This window comes from Carica papaya, chromosome 8 (assembly GCF_054855325.1).
Source record: "Carica papaya isolate Zhongbai chromosome 8, ASM5485532v1, whole genome shotgun sequence".
In the NCBI taxonomy this organism is placed as follows: Eukaryota; Viridiplantae; Streptophyta; class Magnoliopsida; order Brassicales; family Caricaceae; genus Carica; species Carica papaya.
The window spans coordinates 10392865-10419552 of NC_142316.1; the positions used below are offsets into that span (position 1 = coordinate 10392865).

At 46.4% G+C, this 26688-nt stretch overlaps 6 non-coding genes and 41 pseudogenes across 6 annotated transcripts; 42 read left to right on the plus strand and 5 right to left on the minus strand.

Moving 5' to 3' along the window:
* Nucleotides 1-506: 506 nt before the first annotated feature.
* LOC148241288 (5S ribosomal RNA) lies at nt 507-625 on the minus strand (annotated as a pseudogene).
* Nucleotides 626-1187: 562 nt separating this feature from the next.
* Nucleotides 1188-1306, minus strand: LOC148241289 (5S ribosomal RNA; annotated as a pseudogene).
* A 209-nt stretch (nt 1307-1515) lies between these two features.
* LOC148241290 (5S ribosomal RNA) lies at nt 1516-1634 on the minus strand (annotated as a pseudogene).
* An 876-nt stretch (nt 1635-2510) lies between these two features.
* LOC148241291 (5S ribosomal RNA) lies at nt 2511-2629 on the minus strand (annotated as a pseudogene).
* Nucleotides 2630-2833: 204 nt separating this feature from the next.
* Nucleotides 2834-2952, minus strand: LOC148241292 (5S ribosomal RNA; annotated as a pseudogene).
* A 644-nt stretch (nt 2953-3596) lies between these two features.
* LOC148241293 (5S ribosomal RNA) lies at nt 3597-3714 on the plus strand (annotated as a pseudogene).
* A 204-nt stretch (nt 3715-3918) lies between these two features.
* On the plus strand, nt 3919-4037 carry LOC148241294 (5S ribosomal RNA; annotated as a pseudogene).
* Nucleotides 4038-4920: 883 nt separating this feature from the next.
* On the plus strand, nt 4921-5039 carry LOC148241295 (5S ribosomal RNA; annotated as a pseudogene).
* Nucleotides 5040-5244: 205 nt separating this feature from the next.
* Nucleotides 5245-5363, plus strand: LOC148241296 (5S ribosomal RNA; annotated as a pseudogene).
* A 558-nt stretch (nt 5364-5921) lies between these two features.
* Nucleotides 5922-6039, plus strand: LOC148241297 (5S ribosomal RNA; annotated as a pseudogene).
* Nucleotides 6040-6243: 204 nt separating this feature from the next.
* Nucleotides 6244-6362, plus strand: LOC148241298 (5S ribosomal RNA; annotated as a pseudogene).
* Nucleotides 6363-6569: 207 nt separating this feature from the next.
* LOC148241299 (5S ribosomal RNA) lies at nt 6570-6688 on the plus strand (annotated as a pseudogene).
* Nucleotides 6689-6892: 204 nt separating this feature from the next.
* On the plus strand, nt 6893-7011 carry LOC148241300 (5S ribosomal RNA; annotated as a pseudogene).
* Nucleotides 7012-7219: 208 nt separating this feature from the next.
* LOC148241301 (5S ribosomal RNA) lies at nt 7220-7338 on the plus strand. The gene has a single exon (XR_015815370.1). It is a non-coding gene; the product is annotated as a 5S ribosomal RNA (ribosomal RNA).
* Nucleotides 7339-7870: 532 nt separating this feature from the next.
* On the plus strand, nt 7871-7989 carry LOC148241302 (5S ribosomal RNA; annotated as a pseudogene).
* Nucleotides 7990-8548: 559 nt separating this feature from the next.
* LOC148241303 (5S ribosomal RNA) lies at nt 8549-8667 on the plus strand. The gene has a single exon (XR_015815503.1). It is a non-coding gene; the product is annotated as a 5S ribosomal RNA (ribosomal RNA).
* Nucleotides 8668-9228: 561 nt separating this feature from the next.
* Nucleotides 9229-9347, plus strand: LOC148241304 (5S ribosomal RNA; annotated as a pseudogene).
* Nucleotides 9348-9906: 559 nt separating this feature from the next.
* Nucleotides 9907-10025, plus strand: LOC148241305 (5S ribosomal RNA; annotated as a pseudogene).
* Nucleotides 10026-10587: 562 nt separating this feature from the next.
* Nucleotides 10588-10706, plus strand: LOC148241306 (5S ribosomal RNA; annotated as a pseudogene).
* Nucleotides 10707-12105: 1399 nt separating this feature from the next.
* On the plus strand, nt 12106-12224 carry LOC148241307 (5S ribosomal RNA; annotated as a pseudogene).
* A 560-nt stretch (nt 12225-12784) lies between these two features.
* On the plus strand, nt 12785-12903 carry LOC148241308 (5S ribosomal RNA; annotated as a pseudogene).
* A 205-nt stretch (nt 12904-13108) lies between these two features.
* Nucleotides 13109-13227, plus strand: LOC148241309 (5S ribosomal RNA). Its single transcript, XR_015815849.1, has one exon. It is a non-coding gene; the product is annotated as a 5S ribosomal RNA (ribosomal RNA).
* A 561-nt stretch (nt 13228-13788) lies between these two features.
* LOC148241310 (5S ribosomal RNA) lies at nt 13789-13906 on the plus strand (annotated as a pseudogene).
* A 531-nt stretch (nt 13907-14437) lies between these two features.
* Nucleotides 14438-14556, plus strand: LOC148241311 (5S ribosomal RNA; annotated as a pseudogene).
* A 209-nt stretch (nt 14557-14765) lies between these two features.
* LOC148241312 (5S ribosomal RNA) lies at nt 14766-14884 on the plus strand (annotated as a pseudogene).
* Nucleotides 14885-15801: 917 nt separating this feature from the next.
* On the plus strand, nt 15802-15919 carry LOC148241313 (5S ribosomal RNA; annotated as a pseudogene).
* A 203-nt stretch (nt 15920-16122) lies between these two features.
* LOC148241314 (5S ribosomal RNA) lies at nt 16123-16241 on the plus strand (annotated as a pseudogene).
* Nucleotides 16242-16450: 209 nt separating this feature from the next.
* LOC148241315 (5S ribosomal RNA) lies at nt 16451-16569 on the plus strand. The gene has a single exon (XR_015815365.1). It is a non-coding gene; the product is annotated as a 5S ribosomal RNA (ribosomal RNA).
* Nucleotides 16570-17130: 561 nt separating this feature from the next.
* LOC148241316 (5S ribosomal RNA) lies at nt 17131-17249 on the plus strand (annotated as a pseudogene).
* A 424-nt stretch (nt 17250-17673) lies between these two features.
* Nucleotides 17674-17791, plus strand: LOC148241317 (5S ribosomal RNA; annotated as a pseudogene).
* A 205-nt stretch (nt 17792-17996) lies between these two features.
* Nucleotides 17997-18115, plus strand: LOC148241318 (5S ribosomal RNA). The gene has a single exon (XR_015815984.1). It is a non-coding gene; the product is annotated as a 5S ribosomal RNA (ribosomal RNA).
* A 205-nt stretch (nt 18116-18320) lies between these two features.
* Nucleotides 18321-18439, plus strand: LOC148241319 (5S ribosomal RNA; annotated as a pseudogene).
* A 560-nt stretch (nt 18440-18999) lies between these two features.
* LOC148241320 (5S ribosomal RNA) lies at nt 19000-19118 on the plus strand (annotated as a pseudogene).
* Nucleotides 19119-19323: 205 nt separating this feature from the next.
* On the plus strand, nt 19324-19442 carry LOC148241321 (5S ribosomal RNA; annotated as a pseudogene).
* A 205-nt stretch (nt 19443-19647) lies between these two features.
* Nucleotides 19648-19766, plus strand: LOC148241322 (5S ribosomal RNA; annotated as a pseudogene).
* A 560-nt stretch (nt 19767-20326) lies between these two features.
* LOC148241323 (5S ribosomal RNA) lies at nt 20327-20444 on the plus strand (annotated as a pseudogene).
* Nucleotides 20445-20649: 205 nt separating this feature from the next.
* Nucleotides 20650-20768, plus strand: LOC148241324 (5S ribosomal RNA; annotated as a pseudogene).
* A 916-nt stretch (nt 20769-21684) lies between these two features.
* LOC148241325 (5S ribosomal RNA) lies at nt 21685-21803 on the plus strand (annotated as a pseudogene).
* A 562-nt stretch (nt 21804-22365) lies between these two features.
* Nucleotides 22366-22484, plus strand: LOC148241326 (5S ribosomal RNA; annotated as a pseudogene).
* Nucleotides 22485-22689: 205 nt separating this feature from the next.
* Nucleotides 22690-22808, plus strand: LOC148241327 (5S ribosomal RNA; annotated as a pseudogene).
* A 562-nt stretch (nt 22809-23370) lies between these two features.
* On the plus strand, nt 23371-23488 carry LOC148241328 (5S ribosomal RNA; annotated as a pseudogene).
* Nucleotides 23489-23692: 204 nt separating this feature from the next.
* LOC148241329 (5S ribosomal RNA) lies at nt 23693-23811 on the plus strand (annotated as a pseudogene).
* Nucleotides 23812-24020: 209 nt separating this feature from the next.
* LOC148241330 (5S ribosomal RNA) lies at nt 24021-24139 on the plus strand (annotated as a pseudogene).
* A 563-nt stretch (nt 24140-24702) lies between these two features.
* On the plus strand, nt 24703-24821 carry LOC148241331 (5S ribosomal RNA; annotated as a pseudogene).
* A 562-nt stretch (nt 24822-25383) lies between these two features.
* LOC148241332 (5S ribosomal RNA) lies at nt 25384-25502 on the plus strand (annotated as a pseudogene).
* Nucleotides 25503-26061: 559 nt separating this feature from the next.
* LOC148241333 (5S ribosomal RNA) lies at nt 26062-26180 on the plus strand (annotated as a pseudogene).
* Nucleotides 26181-26386: 206 nt separating this feature from the next.
* Nucleotides 26387-26505, plus strand: LOC148241334 (5S ribosomal RNA). The gene has a single exon (XR_015814346.1). It is a non-coding gene; the product is annotated as a 5S ribosomal RNA (ribosomal RNA).
* The last annotated feature ends 183 nt before the right edge of the window (nt 26506-26688 follow it).

The window sequence follows — 26688 nt, forward strand, 5'->3', positions numbered from 1 at the left end:
TTTGTTTCCTTGTGCGTGCGCACTGCACCTCTCGTTCTCGTTCAAATATCAAGTAAAATGCTATGGCGCCGTGACTCACATTTGCGAATAAATCTGCGGACCATAATTAAAGTCGCGCGTAACGTCGAACGACACATTTGAAAAAAAGAAAATGGGTGCAACACGAGGACTTCGCAAAAAAATGGGTGAAATATAAGGACTTCGCAGGAGGTAACCCATGCTAGTACTACTCTCGCCCAAACACCCTTACCTACGGAGTTCTGATAGAATCTGTTCCATTAGTGCTGGTATGATCGCACCTGTTTCATTTCGTGCTGAAAATACATACACTTCTTCTCCTTCCCTCCCCCTCCCATCAATTGTTTCCTTGTGCGTTCACACTGCACCTCACATTCTCGTTCTAATATCGATTAAAATGCCCCTACTTCTTGACTCACATTTGCGTATAAACCAGCAGAATCCAGTTCCAGTCGCGCATAACATCGAACGACCCGTCTGAAAAAAAATTGGTGCGACACGAGGACTTCCCAGGAGGTCACCCATCCGAGTACTACTCTCGCCCAAGCACACTTAACTGCGGAGTTATGATGGGATCTGGTGCGTAAGTGGTGGTATGATCACATCCGTTTAATTCCGCGCTGCAAATACATAAACTCCTTCTCCTTTCTTCCCCCTCCCGTCAATTGTTTCCTTGTGCGTGCGCACTGCACCTCCCGTGCTCGTTCTAATATAAAGTAAAATGCTACGGTGCCGTGACTCACATTTGCGAATAAACCTGAGGACCATAATTCAAGTCGCGTGTATCGTCGAAAGAATCATATGCAAAAAAATGTGTGCAACACGAGGACTTCCTAAGAAAATGGGTGAAATATAAGGACTTCGTAGGAGGTAACCCATCCTAGTGCTACTCTCGCCAAAGCACCCTTAACTTGCGGAGTTCTGATAGAATCCGTTGCATTGGTGCTGGTATGATTGCTCATGTTTCATTCTGCGCTGCAAATACATACACTTTTTCTCCCTCCATCCCCCCTCCCGTCATTTGTTTCCTTGTGCGTGAACTCTGCATCTCTCCTTCTCGTTCTAATATCGATTAAAATGCCCCTGCTTCTTGACTCACATTTGCGTATAAACCAGTGGACCCTAGTTCCAGTCGCGCGTAACGTCGAACGACCCGTTTGAAAAAAAAAATAGTGCGTCACAAGGACTTCCCAGGAGGTCACCCATTTGAGTACTACTCTCGCCCAAGCACACTTAACTGCGGAGTTCTAATGGGATCCGGTGCATTAGTGCTGGTATGATCGCACCTGTTTAATTTCGCGCTGCAAATACATAAATTCCTTCTCCTTTCTTCCCCCTCCTGTCATTTGTTTCCTTGTGCGTGCGCACTGCACCTCTCGTTCACGTTCAAATATCAAGTAAAATGTCACGGTGCCGTGACTTACATTTGCGAATAAATCTGCGGACCATAATAAAAGTCGCGTGTAACGTCGAACGGCACATCTGAAAAAAAGAAAATGGGTGCAACACGAGAACTTCCCAGGAGGTAACCGATCATTGAACTACTTTCGCCAAAGCACACTTAACTGCGGAGTTCTGATGGGATCCGGTGCATTTGTGCTGGTGTGACCGCACCTGTTTAATTTCGTGCTGAAAATACATACACTCCTTCTTTCCTCCCCCCTCCCATCATTTGTTTCCTTGTGCGTTCACACTGCACCTCTCCTTCTCGTTCTAACATCGATTAAAATGCCCCTGATTCTTGACTAACATTTGCGTATAAACCAGCGGACCATAGTTCCAGTCGCGCGTAACGTCGAACGATCCATCTGAAAAGAAATTGTTGCGATACGAGGACTTCCCAAGAGGTCACCCATCCGAGTACTACTCTCGCCCAAGCACACTAAACTGCAGGGTTCTGATGGGATCCAGTGCATTAGCGCTAGTATAATGCCACTTGTTCAATTTTGCGCTTCAAATACATACACTCCTTTTATTTTCTTCCACATCTCGTCATTTGTTTCCTTGTGCGTGCGCACTGCACCTCCCGTACTCCTTCTACTATCAAGTAAAATGCCACGGCGCCGTGACTCACATTTGTGAATAAACCTGCGGACCATAAATCAAGTCGCGCGTAACGTCGAAAGAATCATCTGCAAAAAGATGGGTGCAACACGAGGACCTCCCAAGAAAATGGGTGAAATATAAGGACTTCGCAGGAGGTCACCGATCCGAGTTCTTTCCTCGCCCAAGCACCCTTAACTGCGGAATTCTGATAGAATCCTTTGCATTAGTGCTGGTAAGATCCCTCATGTTTCATTCTGCACTGCAAATACATACACTCTTTCTCCTTCCATTTCCCGTCCCGTCATTTGTTTCCTTGTGCGTGCGCACTGCACCTCTCGTTCAAATATCAAGTAAAATGCCACGGCGCCGTGACTCACCTTTGCAAATGAACCAGCGGTTTAGAATTCCATTCGCGCGTAACGTCGAACAACCCATCTGAAAAAAAATAGGTGCAACACGAGGGCTTCCCAGGTGGTCACCGATCCGAGTACTACATTCGCCAAAGCACACTTAACTGCGGAGTTCTGAAGGGATCCGGTGCTTTTGTGCTGGTGTGACCGCACCTGTTTAATTTCGTGCTGAAAATACATACACTCCTTCTTCCCTCCGCCCCTCCCATCATTTGTTTCTTTGTGCGTTCACACTGCATCTCTCCTTCTCGTTCTAATATCGATTAAAATGCCCCTGATTCTTGACTCACATTTGCGTATAAACCAGCGGACCCTAGTTCCAGTCGCGCGTAACGTCGAACGACCCGTTTGAAAAAAAATTGGTGCGACACGAGGACTTCCCAGGAGGTCACCCATCCGAGTACTACTCTCGCCTAAGCTCACATAACTGCGGAGTTCTGATTGGATAAGGTGCATTAGTGCTGGTATGATCGCACCTGTTTAATTCCGCGCTGCAAATACATAAACTCCTTCTCCTTTCTTCCCCCTCCCGTCATTTGTTTCCTTGTGCGTGCGCACTGCACCTCCCGTGCTCGTTCTAATGTCAAGTAAAATGCTACGGTGCCGTGACTCACATTTGCGAATAAACCTGTGGACCATAATTCAAGTCGCGCATATCGTCGAAAGAATCGTCTGCCAAAAAATGGGTGCAACACGAGGAGTTCAGAAGAAAATGGTTGAAATATAAGGACTTCGCAGGAGGTAACCCATGCTAGTACTACTCTCGCCCAAGCACCCTTACCTACGGAGTTTTGATAGAATCAGTTGCATTAGTGCTGGTAAGGGTGCTTGGGCGAGAAAAGTACTCGGATGGGTGACCTCCTGCGAAGTCCTTATATTTCACCCATTTTCTTGGGAGGTCCTCGTGTTGCACCCATCTTTTTGCAGATGATTCTTTCGACGTTACGCGCGACTTGATTTATGGTTTGCAAGTTTATTCGGAAATGTGAGTCACGGCGTTGTGGCATTTTACTTGATATTAGAACGAGTACGGGAGGTGCAGTGCGCACGCACAAGGAAACAAATGACGAGATGAGGAAGAAAAGAGAAGGAGTGTATGTATTTGAAGCGCAAAATTAAACAAGTGGCATCATACCAGCACTAATGCACTGGATCCCATCAGAACTCAGTAGTTAAGTGTGCTTGGGCGAGAGTAGTACTCGGATGGGTGACCTCTTGGGAAGTCCTCGTATCGCAACAATTTTTTTTCGGATGGGTCGTTCGACGTTACGCGCGACTGGAACTATGGTCCGCTGGTTTATACGCAAATGTGAGTTAAGAATCAAGGGCATTTTAATCGATATTAGAACGAGAAGGAGAGGTGCAGTGTGAACGCACAAGGAAACAAATGATGGGAGGGGGGGAGGGAAGAAGGAGTGTATGTATTTTCAGCACGAAATTAAACAGGTGCGGTCACACCAGCACAAATGCACCGGATCCCATCAGAACTCTGCAGTTAAGTGTACTTGGGCGAGAGTAGTACTCGGATGGGTGACCTCTTGGGAAGTCCTTATATTTCACCCATTTTTTTGCAGATAATTCTTTCGACGATACGCGCGACTTGAATTATGGTCCTCAGGTTTATTCGCAAATGTGAGTCACGGCACCGTAGCATTTTACTTGATATTAGAACGAGCATGGGAGGTGCAGTGCGCACGCACAAGGAAACAAATGAAAGGAGGGGGAAGAAAGGAGAAGGAATTTATGTATTTGCAGCGCGAAATTAAACGGGTGCTATCATACCAGCTCTAATGCACCGAATCCCATCAAAACTCCGCAGTTAACTGTGCTTTGGTGAGAGTAGTACTCGGATGGGTGACCTCCTGGGAAGTCCTCGTATCGCAACAATTTTTTTTCAGATAGGTCGTTCGACGTTACGCGCGACTGGAACTAGGGTCTGCTGGTTTATACACAAATGTGAGTCAAGAAGCAGGGGCATTTTAATCGATATTAGAACGAGAAGGAGAGGTGCAGTGTGAACGCACAAGGAAATAATCGATTGGAGGGGGAGGGAAGGAGAAGGAGTGTATGTATTTTCAGCACGAAATGAAACAGGTGCTATCATACCCGCACTAATGCAACGGATTCTATCAGAACTCCGTAGGTAAGGGTGCTTGGGTGAGAGTAGTACTAGCTTGGGTTACCTCCTTCGAAGTCCTTATATTTCACCCATTTTCTTGTGAAGTCCTCGTGTTGCACCCATTTTTTTGCAGATGATTCTTTCGATGTTACGCGCAACTTGAATTATGGTCCTCAGGTTTATTCGCAAATGTGAGTCACGGCGCCGTGGCATTTTACTTGATATGTGAACGAGAACGGGAGGTGCAGTTCGCACGCACAAGGAAACAAATGATGGGAGGGGGAAGAAAGGGGAATGAGTTTATGTATTTGCAGCGAAAAATTAAACAGGTGCGATCATACCAACACTATTGCACCGGATCCCTTCAGAACTCTGCAGTTAAGTGTGCTTGGGCGAGATTAGTACTCGGATGGGTGACCTCCTGGGAAATCCTCGTGTTGCACCAATTTTTTTTCAGACGGGTCGTTCGATGTTACGCGCGTCTGGAACTAGGGTCCGCTAGTTTATACGCAAATGTGAGTCAAGAAGTAGGGGCATTTTAATAGATATTAGAACGAGAATGAGAGGTGAAGTGTGAACGCACAAGGAAACAAATGACGGGAGGGGGAAGAAAGGAGAAGGAGTGTATGTATTTGCAGTGCGAAATTAAACAGGTGCGATCATACCAGCACTAAAGCCCCGGATCCCATCAGAACTCCGCAGTTAAGTGTGCTTGGGCGAGAGTAGTACTCGGATGAGTGACCACTTGGGAAGCCCTCGTGTTGTACCTATTTTTTTCGGATGGGTTGTTCGACGTTACGCGCGAATTATATAAACAGCTGGTTCATTTGCAGAGGTGAGTCACGGTGCCGGGGCATATTACTTGATATTAGAACGAGAAGGAGAGATGCATAGTGCACGCACAAGGAAATAAATGACGGGAGGGGGGATGGAGGGAGAAAAAGTGTATGTATTTGCAGCGCAGAATGAAACATAAGCAATCATACCAGCACCAATGCAACGGATTCTATCAGAACTCCGCAAGTTAAGGGTGCTTGGGCGAGAGTAGCACTAGGATGGGTGACCTCATGGGTAGTCTTTATATTTCACCCATTTTCTTGGGAGGTTCTCGTGTTGCACCCATCTTTTTGCAGATGATTCTTTCGACGTTACGCGCGACTTGATTTATGGTCCGCAGGTTTATTCGCAAATGTGAGTCACAGCGCCGTGGCATTTTACTTGATATTAGAACAAGTACGGGAGGTGCAGTGCGCACGCACAAGGAAACAAATGACGGGAGGAGGAAGAAAAGAGAAGGAGTGTATGTATTTGAAGCGCAAAATTAAACAAGTGGCATCATACCAGCACTAATGCACTGGATCCCATCAGAACTCTGCAGTTAAGGGTGCTTGGGCGAGAGTAGTACTCGGATGGGTGACCTCTTGGGAAGTCCTCGTATCGCAATAATTTTTTTTTAGATGGGTCGTTCGACGTTACGCACGACTGGAACTATGGTCCGCTGGTTTATACGCAAATGTGAGTCAAGAATCAGGGGCATTTTAATTGATATTCGAGAGAGAAGGAGAGGTGCAGTGTGAACGCACAAGGAAACAAATGATGGGAGGGGGGGAGGAAAGAAGGAGTGTATGTATTTTCAGCACGAAATTAAACAGGTGCGGTCACACCAGCACTAATGCACCGGATCCCATCAAAACTCCGCAGTTAAGTGTGCTTTGCCGAAAGTAGTACAATGATGGGTTACCTCCTGGGAAGTTCTCGTGTTGCACCCATTTTTTTTTTCAGATTTACCGTTCGACGTTACGTGCGACTTTAATTATGGTCCGCAGATTTATTCGCAAATGTGAGTCACGGCACCGTGGCATTTTACTTGATATTTGAACGAGAACGAGAGGTGCAGTGCGCACGCACAAGGAAACAAATGACGGGAGGGGGAAGAAAGGAGAAGGAATTTATGTATTTGCAGCGCAAAATTAAACAGGTTCGATCATACTAGCACTAATGCACCGGATCTCATCAGAACTCCGCAGTTAAGTGTGCTTGGGCGAGAGTAGTACTCGGATGGGTGACCTCTTGGGAAGTCCTTGTATCGCAACAATTATTTTTCAGATGAGTCGTTCGACGTTACGCGCGACTGGAACTATGGTCCGCTAGTTTATACGCAAATGTGAGTCAAGAATCATGGGCATTTTAATCGATATTAGAACGAGAAGGAGAGGTGCAGTGTGAACGCACAAGGAAACAAATGATGGGAGGGGGGGAGGGAAGAAAGAGTGTATATATTTGCAGCGCGAAATTAAACAGGTACGATCATACCAGCACAAATGCACCGGATCCCATCAGAACTCCGCAGTTAAGTGTGCTTTGGCGAAAGTAGTACAATGATGGGTTACCTCGTGGGAATTTCTCGTGTTGCACCCATTTTTTTTTTTCAGATGTGCCGTTCGACGTTATGCGCGACTTTAATTATGGTCCGCAGATTTATTCGCAAATGTGAGTCACGGTGTCGTGGCATTTGACTTGATATTTGAACGAGAACGAGAGGTGCAGTGTGCACGCACAATGAAACAAATGACGGGAGGGGGAAGAAAGGAGAAGGAGTTTATGTTTTTGCAGCGCGAAATTAAATAGGTGCGATCATACCAGCACTAATGCACCGGATCCTATCAGAACTCCGCAGTTAAGTGTGCTTGGGCGAGTGTAGTACTCGGATGGGTGACCTCTTGGGAAGTCCTCGTGTCGCACTAATTTTTTTTTCAGATGGGTCGTTCGACGTTACGCGCGACTGGAACTAGGGTCCACTGGTTTATACGCAAATGTGAGTCAAGAAGCAGGGGCATTTTAATCGATATTAGAACGAGAAGGAGAGATGCATAGTGCACGCACAAGGAAACAAATGACGGGAGGGGGGATAAAGGGAGAAAAAGTGTATGTATTTGCAGCGCAGAATGAAACATGAGCAATCATACCAGCACCAATGCAACGTATTCTATCAGAACTCCGCAAGTTAAGGGTGCTTGGGCGAGAGTAGCACTAGGATGGGTGACCTCATGCGAAGTCCTTATATTTCACCCATTTTTTTGCAGATGATTCTTTCGACGATACGCGCGACTTGAATTATGGTCCTCAGGTTTATTCTCAAATGTGAGTCACGGCACCGTAGCATTTTACTTTATATTAGAAGGAGCACGGGAGGTGCAGTGCGAACGCACAAGGAAACAAATGACAGGAGGGGGAAGAAAGGAGAAGTTGATTATGTATTTGCAGTGCGGAATTAAACGAGTGCGATCATACCAGCACTAATGCACCGGATCCCATCAGAACTCCGCAGTTAAGTGTGCTTTGGCGAGAGTAGTACTCGGATTGGTGACCTCCTGGGAAGTCCTCGTGTCGCACCAATTTTTTTTCAGACGGGTCGTTCGAGTTTACGCGCGATTGGAACTAGGGTCCGCTGGTTTATACGCAAATGTGAGTCAAGAAGCAGGGGCATTTTAATCGATATTAGAACGAGAAGGAGAGGTGCAGTGTGAACATACAAGGAAACAATTGAGGGGAGGGGGAAGGAAGGAGAAGGAGTGTATGTATTTTCAGCAAGAAATGAAACAGGTGCGATCATACCAGCATTAATGCAATGGATTCTATCAGAACTCCGTAGGTAAGGGTGCTTGGGCGAGAGTAGTACTAGCATGGGTTTCCTCCTGGGAATTCCTTATATTTCACCCATTTTCTTGTGAAGTCCTCGTGTTGCACCTATTTTTTTGCAGATGATTCTTTCGACGTTACGCGCGACTTGAATTATGGTCCTCAGATTTATTCGCAAATGTGAGTCACAGCGCCGTGGCATTTTACTTGATATTAGAACGAGAACAGGAGGTGCAGTACGCACGCACAAGGAAACAAATGATAGGAGGGGGAAGAAAGGGGAATGAGTTTATGTATTTGTAGCGCAAAATTAAATGGGTGCGATCATACCAGTACTATTGCACCGGATCCCATCAGAACTCCGCAGTTAAGTGTGCTTGGGCGAGATTAGTACTCGGATGGGTGACCTCCTAGGAAGTCCTCGTGTCGCACCAATTTTTTTTCAGACGGGTCGTTCGACGTTACGCACGTCTGGAACTAGGGTCCGCTGGTTTATACGCAAATGTGAGTCAATAAGCAGGGGCATTTTAATCGATATTAGAACGAGAATGAGAGATGCAGAGTGCACGCACAAGGAAACAAATGACGGAAGGGGGGATGGAGGGAGAAAAAGTGTATGTATTTGCAGCGCAGAATGAAACATAAGCAATCATACCAGCACCAATGCAACGGATTCTATCAGAACTCCGCAAGTTAACGGTGCTTGGGCGAGAGTAGCACTAGGATGGGTGACCTCATGCGAAGTCCTTATATTTCACCCATTTTCTTAGGAAGTCCTCGTGTTCCACCCATTTTTTTGTAGATGATTCTTTCGACGATACGCGCGACTTGAATTATGGTCCTTAGGTTTATTCACAAATGTGAGTCACGGCACCGTAGCATTTTACTTGATATTAGAAGGAGCACGGGAGGTGCAGTGCGGACGCACAAGGAAACAAATGACAGGAGGGGGAAGAAAGGAGAAGTTGTTTATATATTTGCAGTGCGGAATTAAACGGGTGCGATCATACCAGCACTAATGCACCGGATCCCATCAGAACTCCGCAGTTAAGTGTGCTTTGACGAGAGTAGTACTCGGATTTGTGACCTCCTGGGAAGTCCTCGTGTCACACTAATTTTTTGTCAGACGGGTCGTTCGACGTTACGCGCGACTGGAACTAGGGTCCGCTGGTTTATACGCAAATATGAGTCAAGAAGCAGGGGCATTTTAATCGATATTAGAACTAGAAGGAGAGGTGCAGTGTGAACACACAAGGAAACAATTGATGGGAGGGGGGAGGAAGGAGAAGGAGTGTATGTATTTTCAGCACGAAATGAAACAGGTGCGATCATACCAGCATTAATGTAACGGATTCTATCAGAACTCCGTAGGTAAGGGTGCTTGGGCGAGAGTAGTACTAGCATGGGTTACCTCCTGCGAAGTCCTTATATTTCACCCATTTTCTTGTGAAGTCCTAGTGTTGCACCTATTTTTTTGCAGATGATTCTTTCGACGTTACGCGCGACTTGAATTATGGTCCTCAGGTTTATTCACAAATGTGAGTCATGGCGCCGTGGCATTTTACTTGATATTAGAACGAGAACAGGAGGTGCAGTGCGCACGCACAAGGAAACAAATGACGGGAGGGGGAAGAAAGGGGAATGAGTTTATGTATTTGTAGCGCAAAATTAAACGGGTGCTATCACACCAGCACTATTGCACCGGATCCCATCAGAACTCCGCAGTTAAGTGTGCTCGGGCGAGATAAGTACTCGGATGGGTGACCTCCTGGGACGTTCTCGTGTCGCACCAATTTTTTTTTCAGACGGGTCGTTCGACGTTACGCACGTCTAGAACTAGGGTCCGCTGGTTTATACGCAAATGTGAGTCAATAAGCAGGGGCATTTTAATCGATATTAGAACGAGAATGAGAGATGCAGAGTGCACGCACAAGGAAACAAATGACGGGAGGGGGGATGGAGGGAGAAAAAGTGTATGTATTTGCAGCGCAGAATGAAACATGAGCAATCATACCAACACCAATGCAACGGATTCTATCAGAACTCCGCAAGTTAAGGGTGCTTGGGCGAGAGTAGCACTAGGATGGGTGACCTCATGCGAAGTCCTTATATTTCACCCATTTTTTTAGGAAGTCCTCGTGTTCCACCCATTTTTTTGCAGATGATTCTTTCGACGATACGCGCGACTTGAATTATGGTCCTCCGGTTTATTCACAAATATGAGTCACGGCACCGTAGCATTTTACTTTATATTAGAAGGAGCACGGGAGGTGCAATTCGCACGCACAAGGAAACAAATGACAGGAGGGGGAAGAAAGGAGAAGTTGTTTATATATTTGCAGTGCGGAATTAAACGGGTGCGATCATACCAGCACTAATGCACCGGATCCCGTCAGAACTCCGCAGTTAAGTGTGCTTTGGCGAGAGTAGTACTCGGATTGGTGACCTCCTGGGAAGTCCTCGTGTCACACCAATTTTTTTTTAGACGGGTCGTTCGACGTTACGCGCGACTGGAACTAGGGTCCGCTGGTTTATACGCAAATGTGAGTCAAGAAGCAGAGGCATTTTAATCGATATTAGAACGAGAAGGAGAGGTGCAGTGTGAACGCACAAGGAAACAATCGATTGGAGGGGGAGGGAAGGAGAATGAGTGTATGTATTTTCAGCACGAAATGAAACAGGTGCTGTCATACCAGCACTAATGCAACGGATTCTATCAGAACTCCGTAGGTAAGGGTGCTTGGGCGAGAGTAGTACTAGCATGGGTTACCTCCTGCGAAGTCCTTATATTTCACCCATTTTCTTGTGAAGTCCTCGTGTTGCACCCATTTTTTAACAGATGATTCTTTCGACGTTACGCGCGACTTGAATTATGGTCCTCTTGCCGCAGTAATTTTTTTTTTCAGACGGGTCGTCCGACGTTACGTGCGACTAGAACTAGGGTCCACTGGTTTATACGCAAATGTGAGTCAAGAAGCAGTGGCATTTTAATCGATATTAGAACGAGAAGGAGAGATGCAGAGTGCACGCACAAGGAAACAAATGACGGGAGGGGTAGGGTAGGAGAAAGAGTGTATGTTTTTTCAGCACGAAATGAAACAGGTGCGATCATACCAGCACTAATGCATCGGATTCTATCAGAACTCCGTAGGTAAGGTGCTTGGGCGAGAGTAGTACTAGCATGGGTTACCTCCTGCGAAGTCCTTATATTTCACCCATTTTCTTGTGAAGTCCTCGTGTTGCACCCATTTTTTAACAGATGATTCTTTCGACGTTACGCGCGACTTGAATTATGGTCCTCGTGCCGCAGTAATTTTTTTTTTCAGACGGGTCGTCCGACGTTACGTGCGACTAGAACTAGGGTCCACTGGTTTATACGCAAATGTGAGTCAAGAAGCAGTGGCATTTTAATCGATATTAGAACGAGAAGGAGAGATGCAGAGTGCACGCACAAGGAAACAAATGACGGGAGGGGTAGGGTAGGAGAAAGAGTGTATGTATTTTCAGCACGAAATGAAACAGGTGCGATCATACCAGCACTAATGCATCGGATTCTATCAGAACTCCGTAGGTAAGGTGCTTGGGCGGGAGTAGTACTAGCATGGGTTACCTCCTGCGAAGTCCTTATATTTCACCCATTTTCTTGTGAAGTCCTCGTGTTGCACCCATTTTTTAACAGATGATTCTTTCGACGTTACGCGCGAGTTGAATTATGGTCCTCATGTTTATTCGCAAATGTGAGTCACGGCACCGTAGTATTTTACTTGATATTAGAACGAGCACGGGAGGTGCAGTGCGCACGCACAAGGAAAGAAATGACGGGAGGGGGAAGAAAGGAGAAGGAGTTTATGTATTTGCAGCGCAGAATTAAACGGGTGCGATCATACCAGCACTAATGCACTGGATCCCATAAGAACTCTGTAGTTATGTTTGCTTGGGCGAGACTAGTACTCGGATGGGTGAGCTCTTGGGAAGTCCTTGTGTCGCACCAATTTTTTTTCAGACGGATCGTTCGACGTTACGCGCGACTGGAACTATGGTCCGCTGGTTTATACGCAAATATGAGTCAAGAAGCAGGGGCATTTTAATCGATATTAGAACGAGAAGGAGAGGTGCAGTGTGAACGCACAAGGAAACAATTGATGGGAGGGGGAGGGAAGGAGAAGGAGTGTATGTATTTGCAGCGCAGAATGAAACATGAGCAATCATACCAGCTCCAATGCAACGGATTCTATCAGAACTCCGCAAGTTAAGGGTGCTTGGGCGAGAGTAGCACTAGGATGGGTGACCTCCTGCGAAGTCCTTATATTTCACCCATTTTCTTAGGAAGTCTTCGTGTTGCACCCATTTTTTTGCAGATGATTCTTTCGACGATAAGCCCGAGTTGAATTATGGTCCTCAGGTTTTTTCGCAAATGTGAGTCACGGCGCTGTAGCATTTTACTTGATATTAGAACGAGAACGGGAGCTGCAGTGCGCACGCACAAGGAAACAAATGACGGGAGGGGGACGAAAGGGGAATGAGTTTATCTATTTGCAGCGCGAAATTAAACAGATGAAATCATTCCAGCACTAATGCACCGGATCCCATCAGAACTCCGCAGTTAAGTGTGCTTGGGCGAGAGTTGTACTCGGATGGGTGACCTCTTGGGAAGTCCTCGTGTCGCACCAATTTTTTTTCAGACGGGTCGTTCGACGTTACGCGCGACTGGAACTAGGGTCCGCTGGTTTATGCGCAAATGTGAGTCAAGAAGCAGGAGCATTTTAATCGATATTAGAACGAGAATGAGAGGTTAAGTGTGAACGCACAAGGAAACAAATGACCGGAGGGGGAAGAAAGGAGAAGGAGTGTATGTATTTGCAGCGCGAAATTAAACAGGTGCGATCATACCAGCACTAAAGCTCCGGATCCTATCAGAACTCCGCAGTTAAGTGTGCTTGGGCGAGGGTAGTACTCGGATGGGTGACCACTTGGGAAGCCCTCGTGTTGCACCTATTTTTTTTCGGATGGGTTGTTCGACGTTACGCGCGAATGGAATTATAAACCGCTGGTTCATTTCCAAATGTGAGTCACGGTGCCGGGGCATATTACTAGATATTAGAACGAGAAAGAGAGATGCAGAGTGCACGCACAAGGAAACAAATGACGGGAAGGGGGATGGGAGGAGAAAGAGTGTATGTATTTGCAGTGCAGAATGAAACATGAGGGATCATACCAGCACTAATGCAACGGATTCTATCAGAACTCCGCAGTTAAGGGTGCTTGGGCGAAAAAAGTACTCGGATGGGTGACCTCCTGCGAAGTCCTTATATTTCACCCATTTTCTTGGGAGGTCCTCGTGTTGCACCCATCTTTTTGCAGATGATTCTTTCGACGTTACGCGCGACTTGATTTATGGTCCGCATATTTATTCGCAAATGTGAATCACGGCGCCATGGCATTTTACTTGATATTAGAACGAGTACGGTAGGTGCAGTGCACACGCACAAGGAAACAAATGACGGGATGAGGAAGAAAAGAGAATGAGTGTATGTATTTGAAGCACAAAATTAAACAAGTGGCATCATACCAGCACTACTGCACTGGATCCCATCAGAACTCTGCAGTTAAGTGTGCTTGGGCGAGAGTAGTACTCGGATGGGTGACCTCTTGGGAAGTCCTCGTATTGCAACAATTTTTTTTCAGATGGGTCGTTCGACGTTACGCGCGACTGGAACTATGGTCCGCTGGTTTATACGCAAATGTGAGTCAAGAATCAGGGGCATTTTAATCGATATTAGAACGAGAAGGAGAGGTGCAGTGTGAACGCACAAGGAAACAAATGATGGGAGAGGGGAGGGAAGAAGGAGTGTATGTATTTTCAGCACGAAATTAAACAGGTGCGGTCACACCAGCACAAATGCAACGGATCCCATCATAACTTCGCAGTTAAGTGTGCTTTGGCGTAAGTAGTACAATGATGGGTTACCTCCTGGGATGTTCTCGTGTTGCACCCATTTTCTTTTTTTCAAATGTGCCATTCGATGTTACGCGCGACTTTATTTATGGTCCGCAGATTTATTCGCAAATGTGAGTCACGGCACCGTAGAATTTTACTTGATATTAGAACGAGCACGGGAGGTGCAGTGCGCACGCACAAGGAAACAAATGACGAGAGGGGGAAGAAAGGAGAAGGAGTTTATGTATTTGCAGCGCGGAATTAAACGGGTGCGATCATACCAGCACAAATGCACCGGATCCCATCAGAACTCCGCAGTTAAGTGTGCTTTGGCGAAAGTAGTACAATGATGGGTTACCTCCTGGGAAGTTCTCGTGTTGCACCCATTTTCTTTTTTTCAGATTTGCCGTTCGACGTTATGCGCAACTTTAATTATGGTCTGCAGATGTATTCGCAACTGTGAGTCACGGCGCCGTGGCATTTTACTTGATATTTGAACGAGAACGAGAGGTGCAGTGCGCACGCACAAGGAAACAAATGACGGGAGGGGGAAGAAAGGAGAAGTTGTTTATATATTTGCAGTGCGGAATTAAACGGTTGCGATCATAACAGCACTAATGCACTGGATCCCATCAGAACTCCGCAGTTAAGTGTGCTTGGGCGAGATTAGTACTCGGATGGGTGACCTCCTGGGAAGTCCTCGTGTCGCACCAATTTTTTTTTCAGACGGGTCGTTCGACGTTACGCGCGACTAGAACTATGGTCCGTTGGTTTATACGCAAATGTGAATCAAGAAGCAGGGGCATTTTAATCGATATTAGAACGAGAATGAGAGGTGAAGTGTGAACGCAAAAGGAAACAAATGATGGGAGGGGGGATGGAGGGAGAAAAAGTGTATGTATTTGCAGCGCAGAATGAAACATGAGCAATTATACCAACACAAATGCAACGGATTCTATCAGAACTCCGCAAGTTAAGGGTGCTTTGGTGAGAGTAGCACTAGGATGGGTGACCTCCTTCGAAGTCCTTATATTTCACCCATTTTCTTTAGAAGTCCTCGTGTTGCACCCATTTTTTTGCAGATGATTCTTTCGACGATTCGCGCGACTTGAATTATGGTCCTCAGGTTTATTCGCAAATGTGAGTCACGGCACCGTAGCATTTTACTTGTTATTAGAACGAGCACGGGAGGTGCAGTGCGCACGCACAAGGAAACAAATGACGGGAGGGGGAAGAAAGGAGAAGGAGTTTATGTATTTTCAGCACGAAATGAAACAGGTGCGATCATACCAGCACTAATGCAACTGATTCTATCAGAACTCCGCAGTTAAGGGTTCTTGGGCGAGAAAAGTACTTGGATGGGTGACCTCCTGCGAAGTCCTTATATTTCACCCATTTTCTTGGGAGGTCCTCGTGTTGCACCCATCTTTTTACAGATGATTCTTTCGACGTTACGCGCGACTTGATTTATGATCCGCAGGTTTATTCGCAAATGTGAGTCACGGCGCCGTGGCATTTTACTTGATATTAAAACGAGTACGGGAGGTGCAGTGCGCACGCACAAGGAAACAAATGATGGGAGGAGGAAGAAAAGAGAAGGAGTGTATGTATTTGAAGCGCAAAATTAAATAAGTGGCATCATACCAGCACTAATGCACTGGATCCCATCAGAACTCTGCAGTGAAGCGTGCTTGGGCGAGAGTAGTACTCGGATGGGTGACCTCTTGGGAAGTTCTCGTATCGCAACAATTTTTTTTCAGATGGGTCGTTCGACGTTACGCGCGACTGGAACTATAGTCCGCTTGTTTATACGCAAATGTGAGTCAAGAATCAGGGGCATTTTAATCGATATTAGAACGAGAAAGAGAGGTGCAGTGTGAACGCACAAGGAAACAAATGATTGGAGGGGGGAGGGAAGAGGGAGTGTATGTATTTTCAGCACGAAATTAAACAGGTGCGGTCATACCAGCACAAATGCACCGGATCCCATCAGAACTCCGCAGTTAAGTATGCTTTGGCGAAAGAAGTACAATGATGGGTTACCTCATGGGAAGTTCTCATGTTGCACCCATTTTCTTTTTTTCAGATGTGCCGTTCGACGTTACGCACGACTTTAATTATGGTCAGCAGATTTATTCGCAAATGTTAGTCATGGCGCCGTGGTATTTTACTTGATATTTGAACGAGAACGAGAGGTGCAGTGCGCACGCACAAGGAAACAAATGACGGGAGGGGGAAGAAAGGAGAAGGAGTTTATGTAGTTGCAGCGCGAAATTAAACAGGTGCGATCATACCAGCACTAATGCACCGGATCCCATCTGAACTCCGCAGTTAAGTGTGCTTGGGCGAGAGTAGTACTCGGATTGGAGACCTCCTGGGAAGTCCTCGTATCGCACTAATTTTTTTTCAGACGGGTCGTTCGACGTTACGCGCGACTGGAACTAGGGTCCACTGGTTTATACCCAAATGTGAGTCAAGAAGCAGAGGCATTTTAATCGATATTAGATCGAGAAAGAGAGATGCAGAGTGCACGCACAAGGAAACAAATGACGGGAGGGGGGATGGAGGGAGAAAAAGTGTATGTATTTGCAGTGCAGAATGAAACATGAGCAATCATACCAGCACCAATGCAACGAATTCTATCAGAACTCCGCAAGTTAAGGGTGCTTGGGCGAGAGTAGGACTAGGATGGGTGACCTCCTGCTAAGTCCTTATATTTCACCCATTTTCTTAGGAAGTCCTCGTGTTGCACCCATTTTTTTGCAGATGATTCTTTCGACGATACGTGCGACTTGAATTATGGTCCTCAGGTTTATTCGCAAGTGTGAGTTACGGCACCGTAGCATTTTACTTGATATTAGAACGAGCACAAGAGATGCAGTGCGCACGCACAAGGAAACAAATGACGGGAGGGGGAAGAAAGGAGAAGGACTTTATGTATTTGCAGCGCAGAATTATCCAGGTGCGATCATACCAGCACTAATGCACTGGATCCCATCAAAACTCCGCAGTTAAGTGTGCATGGGCGAGAGCAGTACTCAGATGGGTGACCTCATGGGAAGTCCTCGTGTCGCACCAATATTTTTTCAGATTGATGGGAGGGGGAGGGAAGGAGAAGGAGTGTATTTATTTTCATCATGAAATGAAACAAGTGCGATCATACCAGCACTAATGCAACGGATTCTTTCAGAACTCCGTAGGTAAGGGTACTTGAGCGAGAGTAGTACTAGCGTGGGTTATCTCCTGCGAAGTCCTTATATTTCACCAATTTTCTTGTGAAGTCCTCGTGTCGCACCAATTTTTTTTCAGACGGGTCGTTCGACGTTACGCGCGTCTGGAACTAGGGTCCGCTGGTTTATACGCAAATGTGAGTCAAGAAGTAGGGGCATTTTAATCGATATTAGAACGAGAATGAGAGGTCAAGTGTGAACGCACAAGGAAACAAATGACGGGAGGGGGAAGAAAGGAGAAGGAGTGTATGTATTTGCAGCGCGAAACTAAACAGGTGCGATCATACCAGCACTAAAGCCCCGGATCCCATCAGAACTCCGCAGTCAAGTGTGCTTGGCGAGATTAGTACTCGGATGGTTGACCTCCTGGGAAGTCCTCGTGTCGCACCAATTTTTTTTCAGACGGGTCGTTCGACGTTACGCGTGTCTGGAACTAGGGTCCACTGGTTTATACGCAAATGTCAGTCAAGAAGCAGGGGCATTTTAATCGATATTAGAACGAGAATGAGAGGTGAAGTGTGAACGCACAAGGAAATAAATGACGGGAGGGGGAAGAAAGGAGAAGGAGTGTATGTATTTACTGTGCAAAATTAAACAGGTGCGATCATACCAGCACTAAAGCTCCGGATCCCATCAGAACTCCGCAGTTAAGTGTGCTTGGGCGAGAGTAGTACTCGGATGGGTGACCACTTGGGAAGCCCTCGTGTTGCACCAATTTTTTTTCGGATGGGATGTTCGACATTACGCGCGAATGGAATTATAAACCACTGGTTCATTTGCAAAGGTGAGTCACGGTGCCGGGGCATATTACTTAATATTAGAACGAGAAAGAGAGATGCAGAGTGCACGCACAAGGAAACAAATGACGGGAGGGGGAAGAAAGGAGAAGGAGTTTATGTATTTGCAGCGCAAAATTAAACGGGTGCGATCATACCACCACTAATGCAACGGATCCCATCATAACTCTGCAGTTAAGTGTGCTTGGGCGAGAGTAGTACTCAGATGGGTGACCTCCTGGGAAGTTCTCGTGTCGCACAAATTTTTTTTCAGACGGGTCGTTCGACGTTACGCGCAACTGGAACTATGGTCCACTTGTTTATACGCAAATGTGAGTCAAGAAGCAGGGGCATATTAATCGATATTAGAACGAGAAAAAGAGGTGCAGTGTGAACGCACAAGGAAATAAATGATGGGAGGGGGGAGGGAAGGAGAAGGAGTGTATATATTTTCAGCACGAAATGAAACAGGTGCGATCATACCAGCACTAATGCAACAGATTCTATCAGAACTCCATAGGTTAGGGTGCTTGGGCGAGAGTAGTACTAGCATGGGTTACCTCCTGTCAAGTCCTTATATTTCACCCATTTTCTTGTGAAGTCCTCGTGTCGCACCAATTTTTTTTCAGACGGGTCGTTCGACGTTACGCGCGTCTGGAACTAGGGTCCACTGGTTTATACGCAAATGTGAGTCAAGAAGCAGGGGCATTTTAATCGATATTAGAACGAGAATGAGAGGTGAAGTGTGAACGCACAAGGAAATAAATGACGGGAGGGGGAAGAAAGGAGAAGGAGTGTATGTATTTACTGTGCGAAATTAAATAGGTGCGATCATACCAGCACTAAAGCTTCGGATCCCATCAGAACTACGCAGTTAAGTGTGCTTGGGCGAGAGTAGTACTCGGATGGGTGACCACTTGGGAAGCCCTCGTGTTGCACCAATTTTTTTTTGGATGGGATGTTCGACGTTACGCGCGAATGGAATTATAAACCACTGGTTCATTTGCAAAGGTGAGTTACGGTGCCGGGGCATATTACTTGATATTAGAACGAGAAAGAGAGATGCATAGTGCACGCACAAGGAAACAAATGACGGGAGGGGGAATAAAGGAGAAGGAGTTTATGTATTTGCAGCACGAAATTAAACAGGTGCGATCATACGAGCACTAATGCAACCGATCCCATCATAACTCTGTAGTTAAGTGTGCTTGGGCGAGAGTAGTACTCGGATGGGCGACCACTTGGGAAGTCCTCGTGTTGCACCCATTTTTTTGCAGATGATTCTTTCGACATTACGCGCAACTTGAATTTTGGTCCTCAGGTTTATTCGCAAATGTCAGTCACGGCGTCGTACCATTTTACTTGATATTAAAACGAGCACGGGAGGTGCAGTGCGCACGCATAAGGAAACAAATGACGGGAGGGGGAAGAAAGGAGAAGGAGTTTATGTATTTGCAGCGCGAAATTAAACGGGTGCGATCATACCACCACTAATGCAACGGATCCCATCATAACTCTGCAGTTAAGTGTGCTTGGGCGAGAGTAGTACTCGGATGGGTGACCTCCTGGGAAGTTCTCGTGTCGCACAAATTTTTTTTCAGACGGGTCGTTCGACGTTACGCGCAACTGGAACTATGGTCCACTTGTTTATACGCAAATGTGAGTCAAGAAGCAGGGGCATATTAATCGATATTAGAACGAGAAAAAGAGGTGCAGTGTGAACGCACAAGGAAACAAACGATGGGAGGGGGGAGGGAAGGAGAAGGAGTGTATGTATTTTCAGCACGTAATGAAACAGGTGCGATCATACCAGCACTAATGCAACAGATTCTATCAGAACTCCATAGGTAAGGGTGCTTGGGCGAGAGTAGTACTAGCATGGGTTACCTCCTGTGAAGTCCTTATATTTCACCCATTTTCTTGTGAAATCTTCGTGTCGCACCAATTTTTTTTCAGACGGGTCGTTCGACGTTACGCTTGTCTGGAACTAGGGTCCACTGGTTTATACGCAAATATGAGTCAAGAAGCAGGGGCATTTTAATCGATATTAGAACGAGAATGAGAGGTGAAGTGTGAATGCACAAGGAAACAAATGACGGGAGGGGGAAGAAAGGAGAAGGAGTGTATGTATTTGCAGCGCGAAACTAAACAGGTGCGATCATACCAGCACTAAAGCCCCGGATCCCATCAGAACTCCGCAGTTAAGTGTGTTTGGCGAGATTAGTACCCGGATGGTTGACCTCTTGGGAAGTCCTCGTGTCGCACTAATTTTTTTTCAGACGGGTCGTTCGACGTTACGCGCGTTTGGAACTAGGGTCCACTGGTTTATACGCAAATGTGAGTCACGGCGCCGTGGCATTTTACTTGATATTTGAACGAGAACGAGAGGTGCAGTGCGCACGCACAAGGAAACAAATGACGGGAGGGGGAAGAAAGGAGAAGGAGTTTATGTATTTGCAGCGCGAAATTAAACAGTTGCGATCATAGCAGCACTGATGCACCGGATCCCATCAGAACTCCGCAGTTAAGTGTGCTTTGGCGAGAGTAGTACTCGGATGGGTGACCTCCTAGGAAGTCCTCGTGTCGCACTAATTTTTTTTTCAGACGGGTCGTTCGACGTTACGCGCGACTGGAACTAGGGTCCACTGATTTATACGCAAATGTGAGTCAAGAAGCAGGGGCATTTTAATCGATATTAGAACGAGAAGGAGAGATGCAGAGTGCACGCACAAGGAAACAAATGACGGGAGGGGGGATGGAGGGTGAAAAAGTGTATGTATTTGCAGCGCAGAATGAAACATGAGCCATCATACCAGCACCAATGCAACGGATTCTATCAGAACTCCGCAAGTTAAGGGTGCTTGGGCGAGAGTAGCACTAGGATGGGTGACCTCCTTCGAAGTCCTTATATTTCACCCATTTTCTTAGGAAGTCCTCGTGTTGCACCCATTTTTTTGCAGATGGTTCTTTCGACATTACGCGTGACTTGAATTATGGTCCTCAGGTTTATTCACAAATGTGAGTCACGGCACCGTAGCATTTTACTTGATATTAGAACGAGCACAGGAGGTGCAGTGCGCACGCACAAGGAAACAAATGACGGGAGGGGGAAAAAAGGAGAAGGAGTTTTTGTATTTGCAGCGCGGAATTAAACGGGTGCGATCATACCAGCACTAATGCAACGGATTCTATCAGAACTCCGTAGGTTAGGGTGCTTGGGCAAGAGTAGTTCTAGCATGGGTTACCTCCCGCGAAGTCCTAATATTTCACCCATTTTCTTAGGAAGTCCTCGTGTTGCACGCATTTTTTTGCAGATGATTCTTTCGACGATACACGCGACTTTAATTATGGTCCTCAAGTTTATTCATAAATGTGAGTCACAGCACCGTAGCATTTTACTTGATATTAGAACGAGCATGGGAGGTGCAGTGCGCACGCACAAGGAAATAAATGACGGGAGGGGGAAGAAAGGAGAAAGAGTTTTTCTATTTACAGCGCGGAATTAAACGGGTGCGATCATACCAGCACAAATGCACCGGATCCCATCAGAACTCCGCAGTTAAGTGTACTTGGGCGAGAGTAGTACTCGGATGTGTGACCTCCTGGGAAGTCCTCGTGTTGCACCAATTTTTTTTTCAGACGGGTCGTTCGACGTTACGCGCGACTAGAACTATGTTCCGTTGGTTTATACGCAAATGGGAGTCAAGAAGCAGGGGCATTTTAATCGATATTAGAACGAGAAGGAGAGATGCAGAGTGCACGCACAAGGAAACAAATGACGGGAAGGGGGATGGAGGGAGAAAAAGTGTATGTATTTGCAACGCAGAATGAAACATGAGCCATCATACCAGCACCAATGCAACGGATTCTATCAGAACTCCGCAAGTTAAGGGTGCTTGGGCGAGAGTAGTTCTAGCATGGGTTACCTCCCGCGAAGTCCTAATATTTCACCCATTTTCTTAGGAAGTCCTCGTGTTGCACCCATTTTTTTGCAGATGATTCTTTCGACGATACGCGCGACTTTAATTATGGTCCTCAACTTTATTCACAAATGTGAGTCACGGCACCGTAGCATTTTACTTGATATTAGAACGAGCACGGGAGGTGCAGTGCGCATGCACAAGGAAACAAATGACGGGAGGGGGAAGAAAGGGGAATGAGTTTATGTATTTGCAGCGCGAAATTAAACAGGTGGGATCATACCAGCACTAATGCACCGGATCCCATCAGAACTCCGCAGTGAAGTGTGCTTGGGCGAGATTTGTACTCGGATGGGTGACCTCTTGGGAAGTCCTCGTGTCGCACCAATTTTTTTTCAGACAGGTCGTTCGACGTTACGCGCGACTGGAACAAGGGTCCGCTGGTTTATACGTAAATGTGAGTCAAGAAGCAGGGGCATTTTAATCGATATTAGGATGAGAATGAGAGGTGAAGTGTGAACGCACAAGGAAACAAATGACGGGAGGGGGAAGAAATAAGAAGGAGTGTACGTATTTGTAGCACGAAATTAAACAGGTGCAATCATACCCGCACTAAAGCTCCGGATCCCATCAGAACTCCGCAGTTAAGTGTGCTTGGGCGAGAGTAGTACTCGGATGGGTCACCACCTGGGAAGCCCTCTTGTTGCACCTATTTTTTTTTCGGATGGGTTGTTCGACGTTACGCGCGAATGGAATTATAAATCGCTGATTCATTTGCAAAGGTGAGTCACGGTGCCGGGGCATATTACTTGATATTAGAGCGAGAAAGAGAGATGCAGAGTGCACACACAAGAAAAGAAATGACGGGAGGGGGGATGGAAGGAAAAAGAGTGTATGTATTTGCAGTGCAGAATGAAACATGAGGGATCATACCAGCACTAATGCAACGGATTCTATCAGAACTCCACAGTTAAGGGTGCTTGGGCGAAAAAAGTACTCGGATCGGTGACCTCCTGCGAAGTCCTTATATTTCACTAATTTTCTTGGCAGGTCCTCATGTTGCACCCGTCTATTTGCATATGATTCCTTCGACGTTACGCGCGACTTGATTTATGGTCCGCAGGTTTATTCGCAAATGTGGGTCACAATGCCGTGGCATTTTACTTGATATTAGAACGAGTACGGGAGGTGCAGTGCGCACGCACAAGGAAACAAATGACGGGAGGAGGAAGAAAAGAGAAGGAGTGTAAGTATTTGAAGCGCAAAATTAAACAAGTGGCATCATACCAGCACTGATGCACTGGATCCCATCAGAACTCTCCAGCTAAGTGTGCTTGGGCGAGAGTAGTACTCGGATGGGTGACCTCTTGGGAAATCCTCGTATCGCAACAATTTTTTTTTAGATGGGTTGTTCGACATTACGCGCGACTGGAACTATGGTCCGCTGGTTTATACGCAAATGTGAGTCAAGAATCAGGGGCATTTTAATCGATATTAGAACGAGAAGGAGAGGTGCGGTGTGAACGCACAAGGAAACAAATGATGGGTGGGGGGGAGGGAAGAAGGAGTGTATGTATTTTCAGCACGAAATTAAACAGGTGCGGTCACACCAGCACAAATGCACCGGATCCCATCAGAACTCCGCAGTTAAGTGTGCTTTGGCGAAAGTAGTACAATGATGGGTTACCTCCTGGGAAGTTCTCGTGTTGCACCCATTTTCTTTTTTTCAGATGTGCCGTTCGACGTTACGCGCGATTTTAATTATAGTCCGCAGATTTATTCGCAAATGTGAGTCACGGCGCCGTGGCATTTTACTTGATATTTGAACGAGAACGGGAGGTGCAGTGCGCACGCACAAGGAAACAAATGACGTGAGGGGGAAGAAAGGAGAAGGAGTTTATGTATTTGTAGCGCTGAATTAAACGGGTGCGATCATACCAGCACTAATGCACCGGATCCCATCAGAACTCCGCAGTTAAGTGTGCTTGGGCGAGAGTAGTACTCGGATGTGTGACCTCCTGGGAAGTCCTTGTGTCGCACTAATTTTTTTTTTCAGACGGGTCGTTCGACGTTACGCGCGACTGGAACTAGGATCCACTGGTTTATACGCAAATGTGAGTCAAGAAGCAGGGGCATTTTAATCGATATTAGAACGAGAAGGAGAGATGCAGAGTGCACGCACAAGGAAACAAATGACGGGAGGGGGGGATGGAGGGATAAAAAGTGTATGTATTTGCAGCGCAGAATGAAACATGAGCAATCATACCAGCACCAATGCAACGGATTCTATCAGAACTCTGCAAGTTAAGGGTGCTTGGGCGAGAAAAGTACTCGGATGGGTGACCTCCTGCGAAGTCCTTATATTTCACCCATTTTCTTGGGAGGTCCTCGTGTTGCACCCTTCTTTTTACAGATGATTCTTTCGACGTTACGCGCGACATGATTTATGGTCCGCAGGTTTATTCGCAAATGTGAGTCACGGCGTCGTGGCATTTTACTTGATAATAGAACGAGTACGGGAGGTGCAGTGCGCACGCACAACGAAACAAATGACGGATGAGGAAGAAAAGAGAATGAGTGTATGTATTTGAAGCGCAATATTAAACAAGTGGCATCATACCAGCACTAATGCACCGGATCCCATCAGAACTCCGCAATTAAGTGTGCTTGGCCGAGAGTAGTGCTCGGATGGGTGACCTCCTGGGAAGTCCTCGTGTCGCACCAATTTTTTTTTTAGACGGGTCGTTCGACGTTACGCGCGACTGGAACTAGGGTCCCCTGGTTCATACGCAAATGTGAGTCAAGAAGCAGGAGCATTTTAATCGATATTAGAACGAGAAGGAGAGATGCAGAGTGCACGCACAAGGAAATAAATGACGGGAGGGGGGATGGAGGGAGAAAAAGTGTATGTATTTGCAGCGCAGAATGAAACATGAGCAATCATACCAGCACCAATGCGACGGATTCTATCCGAACTCCGCAAGTTAAGGGTGCTTGGGTGAGAGTAGCACTAGGATGGGTGACCTCCTGCAAAGTCCTTATATTTCAGCAATTTTCTTAGGAAGTCCTCGTGTTGCACCCATTTTTTTGCAGATGATTCTTTCGACGATACGCGCGACTTGAATTATGGTCGTCAGGTTTATTCGCAAATGTGAGTCACGGCACTGTAGCATTTTACTTGATATTAGAACGAGCACAGGAGGTGCAGTGCGCACGCACAAGGAAACAAATGACGGGTGGGGGAAGAAAGGGGAAGGCGTTTATGTATTTGCAGCGCGGAATTAAACGAGTGCGATCATACCAGCACTAATGCACTGGATCTCATCAGAACTCTGCAGTTAAGTGTGCTTGGGGGAGAGTAGTACTCGCATGGGTGACCTCCTGGGAAGTCTTCGTGTCGCACTAATTTTTTTTCAGACGGGTCGTTCGTTACGCGCGACTGGAACTGGGGTCCGCTGGTTTATACGCAAATGTGAGTCAAGAAGCAGGGTCATTTTAATCGATATTAGAACGAGAAGGAGAGGGCAGTGTGAACGCACAAGGAAACAATTGATGGGAGGGGGAGGGAAGGAGAAGGAGTGTATGTATTTTCAGCACGAAATGAAACAGGTGCGATCATACCAGCACTAATGCAACGGATTCTATCAAAACTCCGTAGGTAAGGGTGCTTGGGCGAGAGTAGTACTAGCATGGGTTACCTCCTGCGAAGTCCTTATATTTCACCCATTTTCTCGTGAAGTCCTCGTGTTGCACCAATTTTCTTTTTTTCAGATTTGCCGTTCGACGTTACGTGCGACTTTAATTATGGTCCACAAATTTAATCGCAAATGTGAGTCACGGCGCTGTGGCATTTTACTTGATATTTAAACGAGAACGAGAGGTGCAGTGCGCACGCACAAGGAAACAAATGACGGGAGGGGGAAGAAAGGAGAAGGAGTTTATGTATTTGCAGCGCGAAATTAAACCGGTGCGATGATACCAACACTAATGCACCGGATCCCATCAGAACTCCGCAGTTAAGTGTGCTTGGGCGAGATTAGTACTCGGATGGGTGACCTCATGGGAAGTCGTCGTGTCGCACCAATATTTTTTTCAGACGGGTCGTTCGACGTTACGCTCGTCTGGAACTAGGGTCCGCTGGTTTATACGCAAATGTGAGTTAAGAAGCAGGGACATTTTAATCGCTATTAGAACGAGAATGAGAGGTGAAGTGTGAACGCACAAGGAAACAAATGACGAGAGGGGGAAGAAAGGAGAAGGAGTGTATGTATTTACAACAGAAAATTAAACAGGTGCGATCATACTAGCACTAAAGCTCCGGATCCCATCAGAACTCCGCAGTTAAGTGTGCTTGGGCGAGTGTAGTACTCGGATGGGTGACCACCTGGGAAGCCCTCGTGTTGCACCTATTTTTTTTCGGATGGGTTGTTAGACGTTACGCGCGAATGGAATTATAAACCGCTGGTTCATTTGCAAAGGTGAGTCACGGTGCTGGGGCATATTACTTGATATTAGAACGAGAAAGAGAGATGCAAAGTGCACGCACAAGAAAACAAATGACGGGAGGGGGGATGGAATGAGAAAGAATGTAT